This window comes from Macaca mulatta, chromosome 13 (assembly GCF_049350105.2).
Source record: "Macaca mulatta isolate MMU2019108-1 chromosome 13, T2T-MMU8v2.0, whole genome shotgun sequence".
NCBI classification, from domain to species: domain Eukaryota; kingdom Metazoa; phylum Chordata; class Mammalia; order Primates; family Cercopithecidae; genus Macaca; species Macaca mulatta.
This window is the reverse complement of record NC_133418.1, coordinates 59,973,641-59,987,363: the sequence shown is the minus strand read 5'-3', so window position 1 is coordinate 59,987,363 and position 13,723 is coordinate 59,973,641. Positions and strand designations below refer to the sequence as shown.

The window sequence follows — 13,723 nt, the reverse complement described above, 5'->3', positions numbered from 1 at the left end:
TTGAACCTGGGAGGTAGAGGTTGCAGTGAGCTGAGATTGCGCCATTGCACTCCAGCCTGGGCAACAAGAATGAAATTTCATCTCAAAAAATAAAATAAAATAAAAATTATCCAAGAGTGACGGTGCACACCTGTAGTCCCAGCTACTTGAGGGGCTGAGGTGGGGGGACTGCTTGAGCCTGGAAGGTTGAGTCTGCAGTGAGCAGTGACCACACCACTGCATTCCAGCCTAGGCAACAGAGCAAGACCTTATCTCAAAAAAAAAAAAAAAAAAAAAAAAATTCCTGATATTATACATATAGAAATTTACCTGATATATATACTGGGCAGCATAAGGAATATTTGATTAACATTAAACTACCAATTCACAAACTTATATTAAGATATCTGTACTGTGCTGAAGACCATAGAAGCAAGAACAATGGAACAAACTTAGTTCTTCCCTAAACAAATCTGTTCATAGAGTCTATGGCCCAACATGCCAAAATTTAATGTATAACATGCGGGGGAGAAAAAGGAATATTTAAAAAGCATTAAGCCATTTAACCTCTTCCAAAAAAAAGAAAGAAAGAAAAGAGGAGGAAAAAGCCTCACTAAAATCATGCTCTTTACTCCTTGCCAAAGATGAGTCATAATCTGTTAAACTATAAGAAAAGGATTCCTTGAAGAATACACAACTGCAATTCTCCAAATTCAAATGTGGGCAAATTACTTAAAGATACTCCACTGAGTCTTACATATGGTAAAAAGCTCTCTAAGGTCCTATATCTAAATTTCAACGGGCACAAAGGCCTCCTTAATTCTATTTGTCTTTCTTACTTTAAATATGTGTTTCTGGGGTATAAGATACAGGTGAATAAAGGGTGGATGAAATAAAGAAATAAAAAATAAATAACAAACTTTAAAAATATAATTCTTGGTCAGGCGCAGTGGCTCACGCCTGTAATCCCAGCACTTTGGGAGGCTGAGGCAGGCAGATCACCTGAGGCCAGGAGTTCGAGATAAGCCTGGCCAACATGGTGAAACCCTGTCTCTACTAAAAATACAAAAAATTAGCTGGGAGTGGTGGCGGGTGTCTGTAAACCTAGCTACTCGGGAGGCTGAGGCAGGAGAATCGCTTAACCCAGGAGAGCCAAGATCGCACCATTGCACTCCAGTCTGGGCAACAAGTGCGAAACTCCGTCTCAAAAAAAAAAAAAAATACCTATTATAAGAAATGTGTGTGTGTATATATATAATATATATTATATAAATATATTATACATATTACATATAATATAAACATATATAATATATAAACATATGTAATATATATTATATATAATAAACATACATCATATATTATATATATATGTTATATATATATATATATATATATTTTTTTTTTTTTTTCTGAGATGGAGTTTCACTCAGTGGCCCAGGCTGGAGTACAGTGGCACAGTCTCAGCTCACTGCAACCTTCACCTCCTGGGTTCAAGTGATTCTCCTGCCTTAGCCTCCCAAGTAGCTGGGATTTACAGGTGCCTGCCACCACACCCGGCTAATTTTTTTATAGTTTTAGTAGAGACGGGGTTTCACTATGTTGGCCAGCCTGGTCTTGAACTCCTGACCTCGGGTGATCCACCTGCCTCAGCCTCCCAAAGATAAGAAGTATTTTATCCTGAAAATATACCTTACAATCTGGTTGGCTTTTTAAAAAGTTTTATTGATATATAATAAGTGCATATATTTAAAATGTACAATTTAATAAGCTGTGACATGTATACACCCTCAAAACCATCACAACTTTCTAGATAATTAACATAATTAACACCTTTGGTGGCTTTTTGAATCATATAGATTGAGTGATGGTTCTAGGAGAAATAGTTTTCAGGAAAAGAAACTTTTCATACAGGTTATCTTTTTTTTTTTTTTTTAAAGGAAGTATCCACATAAGTATCTGAATACTGTTGTTAACAGATAAACTTTGAGACTTTGGGGGTTTTTTCCGCTTATTTATTTATTTATTTATTTATTTATTGAGACAGCGTTTCGCTCTGTCTCATAGGCTGGAGTCTAGGGGCACGATCTTGGCTCACTGCAACCTCCGCCTCCCGGGTTCGAGCAATTCTCCTGCCTCAGCCTCCCGAGTAGCCGGGATTACAGGCCCTGACCAGGCTGCTCTCGAACTCCTGACCTCAGGTGATCCGCCTGCCTCAGCCTCCCAAAGTGGTGGGATTACAGGCATGAGCCACCGTGCCCGGCCTTTTTGCCCTAATTTAAATATAAGAGACAAGCATACATTGTATTATCCTATCTTAGATTTAGCTCCAAATAAACAAACACCTGTACTATAAAACAGAGATTCTTAATATTTTCAAACGTCCAAGAAAATGAAAACAAAAGCCACAGTCACATAACATTACATTTGAGGATTTAAACACACACACACACACACACACACATCAGGAACTTCAGCTAATTCCAAAGCAAAACAATTCAGAGAGATTGTATCTATAAATCATAGCAATATATGCAAACTTCCTAAATTTGTCATATTCGGTCTGGAGGACACCCATCTTGTAGGCAGGGCTACTCTAGGAAAAACCGAGGAAGAAAGTGTCTTCAGTAACTGTCAAAAGCCTCCAACCCACATTTTATTTAACCCTTCCAGTGATTTATTTAACCCTTCCAGTGATTCTTCCATTTTTTTTCAGAGAACTCCCCTTGTCCATGGGGCCCATATTGATGTATCAGGCTTCTCAAAGCTATGAAATAATTTTTTTTTTAAAACAGTAGTGCAGTGGCTCAATCATAGCTCACTGCAGCTTTGACCTCTTGGGCTCAAGCCGTCTTTCTGCCTCAGCCCCTCCAAAGAAGCTAGCTAGGACCACAGGTGTGCACCACCACCTAGAACTAATATTTCTTGTGCAGAGACAGGGTTCTTGCTACGTTGCCAGACTGGTCTCATACCTCAGGCCTCAAGCAATCTTCTCAACTCAGCCTCCCAAAGCACTAGGATTACAAGCTTGAGCTACTGTGCCCAGTCTTGAATAATTTTTATGCTCAAGAAACTAAAATATATCCATACTGTGTCCATATATTCTATTCTCAGGCGCACTTTTTGCCTCCCAAGGTGATAGCTAGTGAATGTAGTAAATGGGTGGAATGCGTGCTCCATTCCCCTTTCCTCCCCTCTCTTGCTGAGCCACTGCAACAGCTTGCACAGAGACTATTCTACCCTTAAGTGTCCAGGGACAAAAAGAAAGCCTGCTAACCATCTTTGCCCAGACTTAAAAGGAAGGATGGGTTCCCAGGAAGGCCACATAGAACTTCTGCTAGAAGGCAAGTTCACTTGGTGCAAGACTAGGCTTACTGTAGTGGTCCACCCTAGACTTCCCATTAAGCGAAATCACATATTGCCTAATATAAATGATTTAATTTTCATATGGGGCTCTTTTGTCTCTAACTGGACTGTGAACACCATTATAGGCAGATGCCATATGTCTTATTATTAGTCTCTGATACCCCCAAGCACTTGGGACATGTATTAAATATTAATAAAAATAAAACAATTAATGAAAATCATTATATGTTATACTGTATTAATGCTACTTGTACTGCATACTTAGGTGTATCTACTTCAATATTTGAGGTGGAAATGAACCCTAAGGGTTTTATTTATTTGTTTGTTTGTTTAGGAAATTACATAGTACGATCACAGAAACAAAAAATTAGTTCTTAATGTATACTAAAGAAAACTTAAGATTTTCTTGCTAATTGTGCAATACAGCAGAGAGGACTCCATTTCCATTGTGCAATTTTCAGTGTTACCATTTTTCTCAGGCTCTATTACAAAGAAAACAAAGCAATAGGAGAAAACAACTTAAAAGTATAAAGAAAACCTAGGAGAAATTTCAGACTCTGTCCACTGTAAGGTTTTCCAGGGTTCAGAAATGAGGATGATTCATGATTTCTGTTGGAAACTACTGGCATTATTGTTTTTAATATTTCAACTCAAATTCATATAAAAATTGTCCATTTAAGTGAAATTTTGTTTTAGGATTTAGGATTCCTTTTATACCAAGTCAGCAGGCATAAAATCCATGTAAAGAATCCTTACTTTTTTCAGGTCATTATTGTACAATGTTTAATTATAACTACTCCAAAAAGTAGACAACAAGCTGTAAATACCCCCAAAATAGTTTGGAATTTCCATAAAGGCAAGCATATTCATCCCTCTTCTTCCCCGCTATATCATACGTGTTTAATAAGAGTAGCTGACCCATAGTAAGTGCCCATTAAATATCTGTTGAATTAACTGAATGAGTAAATGAACAGAAGCCCAAAATGGGATGCATATGTATAAAAAAGATCAAACTTCTTCCATGAGGCATAGATTTTATAAAGTACCATTTCTGGGAAATCTCTTATTTAATCAACTCCAAAACTCAGTTTATCTAATTTTGTTTTCAAATTGTTTAATAAAAAGTAAAAATAGACTTTGCTTTTTAAATCGAAAGAATTTATTTTTGTTTAATCAAATTTAAAACTTTTCTACTACTGATGTCTGAATAATGTCAGATATTTTGAGAAACTATTAAATATTTTCTCCAGATCAATGAAGTTTGGTCCTTACGAAAACTTTTTTACTTACAGGATTTTTATGTAAATCTTTTATGTTTAAAAATACAAATTTATTTTTATACTCTGATTTTCCAGATAAAAAGAACCCTTAAAATCAAAACTAAAGTTAACTCAAAGGCATACATTTCATTTGAGTTGAAGCCATAGAAGACAATGAAGCTGATGGTTACTTTACTAGAGAACATTCATCATTCCACAATGGTGAACCTTGGAAAATCTCACAGTGGACATGGTCTGATGTTCTGCCTGGCTTTAAGGAGCTAACAACAAAACAAAACAAAACAAAACAAAACAAAGGAGCTGCTCATCCCGGCTAATGTGATGTTCTCAGGCAAGCCACCCTCCTTGTGGTCAGGTGGTAATGATCATGGCAGACACCGTCTCCAAAGCTCACCAGGGCACCAGACATGGAACAAAAACAAAAAGCTTGGATGAAACATTTCAAGATAACGTGAAAAGAAAAAAATCTGTGGGCTCCTCCACATAAAATAGATTAACAGAAAATCAGCAAATAATAAACATGTTACAGTTTTCCCTTGTTACCACCTCATACAAGCTAAAACTTGGTCTTAGGTTTATGACGTAGTCCCTTAAGTTTGTGTAGATAAGATGATTAGAGAGCTCATCTTCTGAAACAAGGCAAAACAAATGTTCTATAGAGAAAGTCGTTCCATCAGTCTCATAAAGCAGACTAAACTAAATAAAAACCACTACTCCATACATTATATAGAGGCAAATGCAAAGGGAGCTAACAGAAAAAAACCTGCTATGATCAAGGAAAAAGAATTCCTATGACTCTTGGGAGGAGGACAGAATAGAGTAAAATGAGGAAGATGGTACATAAAAAGAAAAGAAAAATGTGGAAATATTAAGAAAACTGAAATACAATGTAAGAACAAAAAGAAGGGTGTGAAAAACAGATGAAATTTAAACAAAAGGTAGACTAGTTTCGTCATTTTATGTAGTATGTTAAAGGTAAATATCCAATACCAAAGAGTTATACATGCCAACACACAACACATTATAAACATCAATGTGAACTTTAAATTCAAAAAGAAAACTGATCATTCTAAGTTTCAGTGGGTTGGCTACTGAACCGTAAGGACAATATGTTTTTTAAAGTTGCTTTCTGCTTAGAAACCTCACATTTGAGGATCACTATTCACTCTTCTTAATGTCAGTTAGAAGAAATAATATTTCTTTACATGTCTTACTTGTTTTAATAGTTGTTATTCTGAGTACACTAGAAATTCATTTTCACTTAAAAAAGTGAGTAACATCATGAGGTTGTGACAATTCTGCTAATAATCACAGAGACATAAAACTGAATTCAAAGGAATGTATATAATGCTAATGTATATAATGTATATAATGCTAGGGCCTTCCCTAGCTTTCCGAAATACAAAATTAGCCAAAATAAATTAAATCCTCCAAGCCACTATATTTTGAAATAATGTATATTTGACTGCATTCAAGGTTAAAAAAAAAATGAGTATAAAGAAGGGTCCTTTCCAGGGATTCCATTCTTCTCAAAAAAATAAAAATAAATAATAAAACAAGAGAGGTCCCACAGCCAAGTAATCCTTTTGAAATTTAAAAGTAAATAATATTATTAATTTTTCTATTTGAATATACTGCTAATGGAATCTAAGTCTGAACATGTTTTCCTGCAATGCAAGTGTAAGTTTTATAAACTTTAACTTAATAAAATGTATTAACTCTCAGATACCTGAAGTTTGTTCTCAAAAACATCAATATCTGTTATAACCCAGGACGTACCAAAATCTCAGTGTTAACATTTAAAACCCCATTCAGCTAAACCAAAGTTCACTGCTTCTTTAAAAAGTACCATATATATATTTTTGTGAGCATACTAGTAAGAAGTCTCTTCACATATAAAACGAAAAGGAAAAATGCCCATTAGGTAAAAAATCTGAAAGATCACAATTTTTAAATAATGGTGAACAAATATTCATTTCTAAATGCTAATGTTTACTTTGTATTTGCTTGCATTGTGTCCTTCTCAAATGCTTTTAAAAAGCACTTACAACTGACCCCTACAACTTTCTCTGTGAGTGAGCAGAGGGTAACTGCCTTCACTCATGGAGAGAGTGGTAAAGGTTAAGTGTAATGCTCAAGGTCACATGCCAATCAGTAGCATCACTCAGTATAGAACTTCACGGACCTTAATTCTGAGTTTACGCCATAAGATAATGCATATGTTATTTTCTTCTCCTTTTGATTACTGACAAAGTATATAGATAGTTATCCATGTCCCTAATGTTGGAAGATAAGGATAGAAATCGCAAGCCTCAAAGGTTATTTCTACCCCTCCTTGCTCTTCTTTCCAAATAACTGCACACAACAAACATTGTTTAAGAAAAAAACCTGCAGAAATTATATATGTCTGTAAAATACTAATAAATACCCAAATGTCCTTATTTTTAAAAAGCTGAAAGAAAGAAAGAGTTGTGACCTATGGAATATATGTCATGCTAAAATGCGTCAAGTGAAAAATAAAGAGACTGTCTATCTTGCACACCAAACACTTAAGTACAGTCTCTAAGTGCTTATAAATTATTATTTCTTAGAGTTTCACTTTAGATTAGCTGCTTTAAATGTATCAAAACAAAAAAAGGGCAAGTTTTCTAAATTAATTGTTTTAGCCCATGAAAATGGAATATATTCAACTAAACAGGGTAAGTGATGATTTGGTTAAACAAAGATTTATATACACAAAATTGCTCACATTGTAATAGATATTTCATATATGTGTTTGAAAAGTGTTAACAATGTGATGGAAAACTGTAACAATTCTGAGTCGATTAGCATTCAGGTTTTATTACCAAGGATCTCTAATGAAAGATAATTCTGGCTTTTTATAACTTCAGAGGGCTCAGGAATTAGACTGGATTTTATTGACAAGTAAAATAGAATGATTCTATAAATGAGGCAGGTGGTAGGCCCCAACAACTTGGCTTGTTTTGAAAAATTGATTCCCCAAGTGAGTAACCATATTAAGCGTATGGTAAAGTTTAGTGTGTTTTATTTACTAATTTCATAACTTCCTTTATGATTCCTGCCACACTATTTAGTGCAGCTATTTCAATAGCTAATTATTTATTAAGTCTACTCAAGAGAAAGTTTCACTCTTGAATGGAAAGAGAATAAGGATGTGGTGCCTAAGGAAATGATGCCATTTTAAATTTCACACGATTAGGTTGATACATTATCTGTATTATTATTAATCTGTAACAGATAATAACATCATATCATTTTTGGGACAGTCCAAATCCAATTCATATAATTCCTATTAATCATTAACAACATCCAACTTAATGACAGAAAGTGTGGGAGTCAGAAGATTTTATGATTAAAAACTGGACATGTCAGGTATCAAAGGAGGATATGACAGGCATACTTTTTCAGACTATTTTCTGTTTAACCTTGAAAATAAAAAATAGTTCTATAATGAAAAGTAAATTATACTATAATTCCTCTCATTTATTCTCTGTTTGCAAAAATAATTGAGAAAGTGAAAATTCAATTCAATAATACAAATAATAGCATTCTCTACAATATCACTTATAATGTCACTCAACTACTATAAATATGAGAGTAGCATTATTTAATTAATTTCACACACATTAATTAAGCTTCTTTAAATACAAGGTACTGGGCACTAGAGATTAAATTATAAATGAAATACTATTCTTACCCTCAAAGAGTTTTCTGTTTAACAGTAGGGAAAACCACAGATAATAGCAAATGCATGATATGTACTACACTTTTAACAGCGACACGTACATTCTAAATGCAAGTTTAAATGAAAGGGGATCAACTCAATTCATTCAATAGCTAAATTTCTTTTTTTTTTTTTTTGAAAGGGTCTTACCAAGCACGGTGGCTCATGCCTGTAATCCCAGCATTTTGGGAGGCCAAGAGGGGTGGATCACTTGAGATCACGAGTTCGAGACCAGCCCAACCAACATGGTGAAATCATGTCTCTACTAAAAATACAAAAATTAGCGCAGCTGTAATCCCAGCTACCTGGGAGGCTGAGGCAGGAGAATTGCTTGAATCCTGGAGGCAGAGGTTGCAGTGAGCCGCAATTGCGCCACTGCACTCCAGTCTGGGTGACAGACTGAGACTCCGTCTCAAAAAAAGAAAAAGAAAAGGAACCCAAGCCGGAGTGCATGCAGTGGCGTAATCATGGCTCACTGCAGCCTCCACCTCCAGGGCTCAGTAGCTGGGACTACAATCATGTGCCAGCACATTCAGCTGATTTTTGTATTTTTTGTAGACACAGGGTTTTGCTGTGTTGCCCAGGTTGGTCTCAAAGTCCTGGGCTCAAACAATCCTCCCACCTCAGCCTCCCTAAGTGCTGGGATTACAGGCATGAGCCACTGTGCCTGGTCCAGTAACTGTATTTCTTAAAGGGTCATACAAACTCTAGATTAAAAGTATAAATCCCATAAAACATCAGGCATATTGATAAAAATTTTATTTTATTGATAACAATAATTTTTATCTTCACAAAAAATTGTCTAAAAAACATAGTCATTCATATTTCAAGATATGCAAGGCACATAAGAGTTAAACTTGCAAAGATGCACCAAAGACTACTCAATATCTTTGCATATATTAACTCTCATTCTGTGCAATCACAATAACCCTATAAAGTAGGTGCTATTATTCCCATTTTACAGATGAGGAATCTGAGGCTAACCTGGCCAAGGTCACAAAGATAATGAGGAAAAGCTGGGATTTAAACTTATGGAATCCGGTTCTGGAGGCCCCATTCTTTTTTTTTTTTTTTTTTTAATTATTTTGTGGAGACCGGATCTCACCATCTTGACCAAGTTGGTCTCAAATTCTTGAGCTCAAGCCATCCTCCCACCTTAGCCTCCCAAAGTGCTGGGGTTACAGGCATGAACCAGCGTGAGGTCCTACTCTTAACCACTATACTAGAAACCTCTCTAAGACTGCTGGTGACGATGAAGCAGCTAACATGGAGTGCTCTGTGACATGCACTCTCATGCAACCTTACAACAAACCCTTGAGAAGTCATTCTTTCCATCTACAGGACAAAACTCACAAAAGCCAGGTTAGAAACGTCCCCGAGGTCACACATCCAGTGAGGGATGGTGGTAAGATTCAAACTCTGGCAGCATGGCTCCCTTGTGCTATGAGGTCTTTCAATAATTCAGTCTTACACTCATAAAAAAGGTCACATGACAAAATGTATTAATTCAAAAAGGCTTTGTATAAGTCTTCCTGAAACACTCTGGAAGGTTTTGGGGCTTATGACAAGCATTTCTTTAAGACAGCATTTACATTTAAGTCACTTTTCAACTTCACTACTTTGGACTGATCATAAACACATTTCTGCTCTTTAAAAAGAAATCTTTCTGTAGCAACTTGGCAGATTTTGGTACAGGAACAGTCTATTCTTTAAAATTAAATTTAGTAACAACTTATTCTGGTTACTCTGAAAGAGAAGGAGAGAATGAACTATTAAGAGGCCTTTCCTGTACTTTAATATTTCAAAACATGTTTGGTTTGGCCTAATTTGAATCTTGTGGACAACTAGCCCAGAATTTGACTCAAAAAGAGTAACACCATTTTAAAACAGCTGAATTCAAAAAAGCAACCTCAGGAGCCAATTCTGACAACTATTTCTCATAATTTTTACTTTTATTTCAAACAAAATATGAAAGATGCATACGGCAACATCCTCATAAAGCATATATGGACAGGTATTTGTAGTTCCGAACTATGGACAACCAAGAAACCAAATTGAAATTTTACAAAATTCTGTGGTATGACATTGCTGAACAAGCAATCAAGTACACAAAAGATGGTTATCAAAAGAGAAATAATCCATATTTCTCTCAAATCCTTAACATGCTCCATTGTGTCCAGTGACTGAGAAATTTAAAACTCTGTGCTGTAATGCCTCCCTGGAACAGAGGTGAGCTAAAGATGAAGTGTCAAGCTGGATTTCCATCTTACCTTGCTTTCCTCCAACAGGTTCAAAGACTTCATAACCTTTGATACAGACTTGATATTTTTTCAATAGGGAACCCATAAAACTATTTTCAAATAAAAACACTAAGCAATGCCACTAGACAATCTGTCTTTCTCTGATCTATCGCTGCTCTATCGCTACGCATTCAAATTAAAAATATCTTTTTGCTTCCCCTTTATTGAATAAAAGTTTAACTTTGAATTAGAAGAAAATGTACCCATCGTCCCTTTTACACTTTTTGCAGGTGATAGAATCTATCGGATCACATTGGTGGCTATCACTGCTCACTAAGCATCCTAAAGACAGAAAGCATGCCATTACCAAATGTTTTATAAGCGTTATAATGCCCCGATGGTGGAAGTCTGGCAATACCTAGATATACAGCAAGGCTGGTGAATAAGGAGTTGAGGGGCGGGGGAAGCGGGAGTGAGGGAGGGAGGAAAGGAGGGAGTCGCCACCTTAAATCCATGCCGGACGGGGAACCTGCAGCCCACAACCTGATCCCTACCCTCCCCAACAGTGGACCGTCCACCACATTTTTTCAGATCCTCCCCACCCAACCCAGCACAGCACTCACCCTTCTGCGAAGAAGTCGGCACCCGGTCCAGCTCCGAGACGGGTCGGGGTGGCAGCGAGGGAGGGGACGTCTGGGCTGTGGGCGGGGGGTGTCTGTGCGTCACTCGAGTACAGGACGGTGAGTTCGAGGGTTGGGAGCGCAGAGGAGCGGGGAAATCAAGTCACGGCCGAAAAGGGAGGAGGAGAAACGGAGGGGTGGGGTGATGGAGCGCCCCCTCCCTAAAATAAACCCACCGGCCCCTGCGATCCCTGCCCCACAGAGGGAAAACAAAATCAGGGGAAATAATAGACCGACCAATAAATCTCTAAAACGACGAGGAGCGAGGAACAGACTTTAATTTAAAGGGGGGAAAATTGAGCGAGGGCTGGAGGGGAGACAGAGGGAAGTGGCTCTGGGTCTATCCCATGCCTTTGCAGTCCCCAAGCAGAGGAGGAGGCTGGCTGAGGGGAAGTTGCAGCGGCTCCCGAGGAGGAGGAGGAGGAGAAGGAGGAGGAGGAGGATGTTACACCGTAACAAGTACAGACAGACAGCCATGGATCAGAGGGGCGCTGCAAGCAGGAGCAGGGGCGGCCGCGGCTGGGCGAGCGGCGGCGGGCGGCAGCACCGCCTGCTCGGCTCGCTCAAGACATTTAATTGGATTGATGGGTTGTGCAGTGACTCACAGACTTTACAGAGTCGTACAGCAATCCCCGCCCAGCTGGACAGGGGAGATGCGGCGGGGACGGGCGGGGTAAGGGGGCCGAGGGAGAGCTGGGCTGGGAGGCGGCGACGGGAGGCTGAGGCGCTGAGGGGGCGGGAGCGGAGCGGAGCTACCCAATGGTGAGGCCCGCTGTTCCGACGGGCGTGGGCCTCGACCTATGGCGGCGCGGCTCGTTAAGCGGCTGGCTGCACCCCTGGCCCAATGAGTCTTCTAAGGACACTGCCGCGAGCGGGGCGGGGGCAGTGGAGTGGGGGGTGGGGAGAGGTGGGTGGACGTTCAAGTGTGGGGTGGAGGAAAGGAGGAGGTGCCGGAGACCCGCGGAGTTACTCGGCCCTCCTCGCTCCAGAAGTGCGCCTTCTGCCAATCCGAGCGCCTCGCGGGAGTGATGGACTCGAGCGCGTGACCAATGGGGAGGAGAGGGCTTCCGCAGCCGGCCTGAGGGGAAGGAGCGGGCGGCCGGCCTCCCCCTCTCCGCCCGCGCCTCTCCGGGCCCGCCCTCCCCTCCCGCGCCGCTCGGGTCGGTCACGCAAATAACAGTGTGAGGGCCGGGGCCGCGCGGGGGGGGCGGGGGCCCGCTGCTGGCTGCGTGACAGCGATAGGGACTGGCTGTGCTGCCTACTTCGATCCGGCAGGAGGAGGCGGCGGCGGAGGCTGGCTCCTTACTCTGCGTGCAGACGGCTGCTGCTGCTGCTGCTCAGCCTCTGCCTGGCGCTGCCGGGGAGCCCCTGCGGCCAAAGCCCACTCCCGAGGGACAGCCAGATTTGGAGTGAATCAGATCACGCAGTGCCCACTTTTGGAAACCGCTCCGGGGGAAGTCCGGCGGGGCTGTGCGCTGGGATCTGAGGAGGCTGGAAGCCGTAGGCGGGAGGCTTGGCCGTGACATTTGCCCCTTGCTTGCTTGCCTGTTTTCTGGGAAAGTCGGGGTAGGGTGTGGGCAGGTCGAAACAGCTCCTGCATATGTCCTGTTTCTTTACTGAATTTCTGGAAAAGGCACTTCTTAACCTGGTATGAGCGAAGCTGTAAATGCATGTCGATACCTCAGCTTCCTCCAACCCTCCCTCCCGCACTGCTCTTCCTCCCACTGGCTCACCTTGAACCCTGACGGCAGTGCTCCACAGCACCCACTACTAGATCTTCTCCTCCCTGCTGATTCCCAGGAGCTATGGCTTTTCTCAGTTTCTTGGCTACTGTCCAGCAATCATTTTACAGACCTTAACCCTTTCCACACCCTTGTACTTGAAAGTACTGTAACTGTAACCACCAATAAACCTGAATGGAGAAGTTCACTAAAGCAAATACACTGGCAAGAACCCACCTTCTTCCCCACAGGTGCATTTCTGCACGTTATTTGAGACTTAAAGACAATTGCTTCTGTGAAGAAACTAAGGAAAGGCAAATTAGACGTTGCATCTCTATTCAAATTCACTTAGAATATCCGACGTCCCCTTTCCACAAAGGAGTCATCTGGAGAAACCTAGGAATAATTTAGGTTTGGAGTCTTGAAGTGAGCGAAATCTTTACATACGCGCGTGTGTGTATGTACATATATGTATATATTTCAAATATATGTGAAATGGAAACCTACAGTGGTCTGGAATTCAGAAGAGAGATACTAAGTGAACACAAAGGTTTACTTTGGTCATATTGGGACCTTTCTTGATTATTGTCATTTTAGGATACAGATCCTTCCCCTGGGCCTGTTAAGACATACAGCCTGACATTTTTCCCTGTCTGATTTTAGCCCTACTCCATGATTTCTTTCAGTAGTCCTGAGTCCACTTACAAAAATG

The 13,723-nt window shown here is 40.0% G+C and overlaps 1 protein-coding gene across 1 annotated transcript in view; it reads right to left on the bottom strand.

The window, feature by feature from the left end:
* Positions 1 to 11,876, bottom strand: part of SERTAD2 (SERTA domain containing 2) — a 124,193-nt gene extending 112,317 nt beyond the window's left edge. The window contains exon 1 of the mRNA XM_015112502.3: positions 11,234 to 11,876. The gene's annotated coding sequence lies outside the window, so the exon portion shown is untranslated. The remainder of the gene's footprint in view (positions 1 to 11,233) is intronic.
* Between the last annotated feature and the right edge of the window lie 1,847 nt (positions 11,877 to 13,723).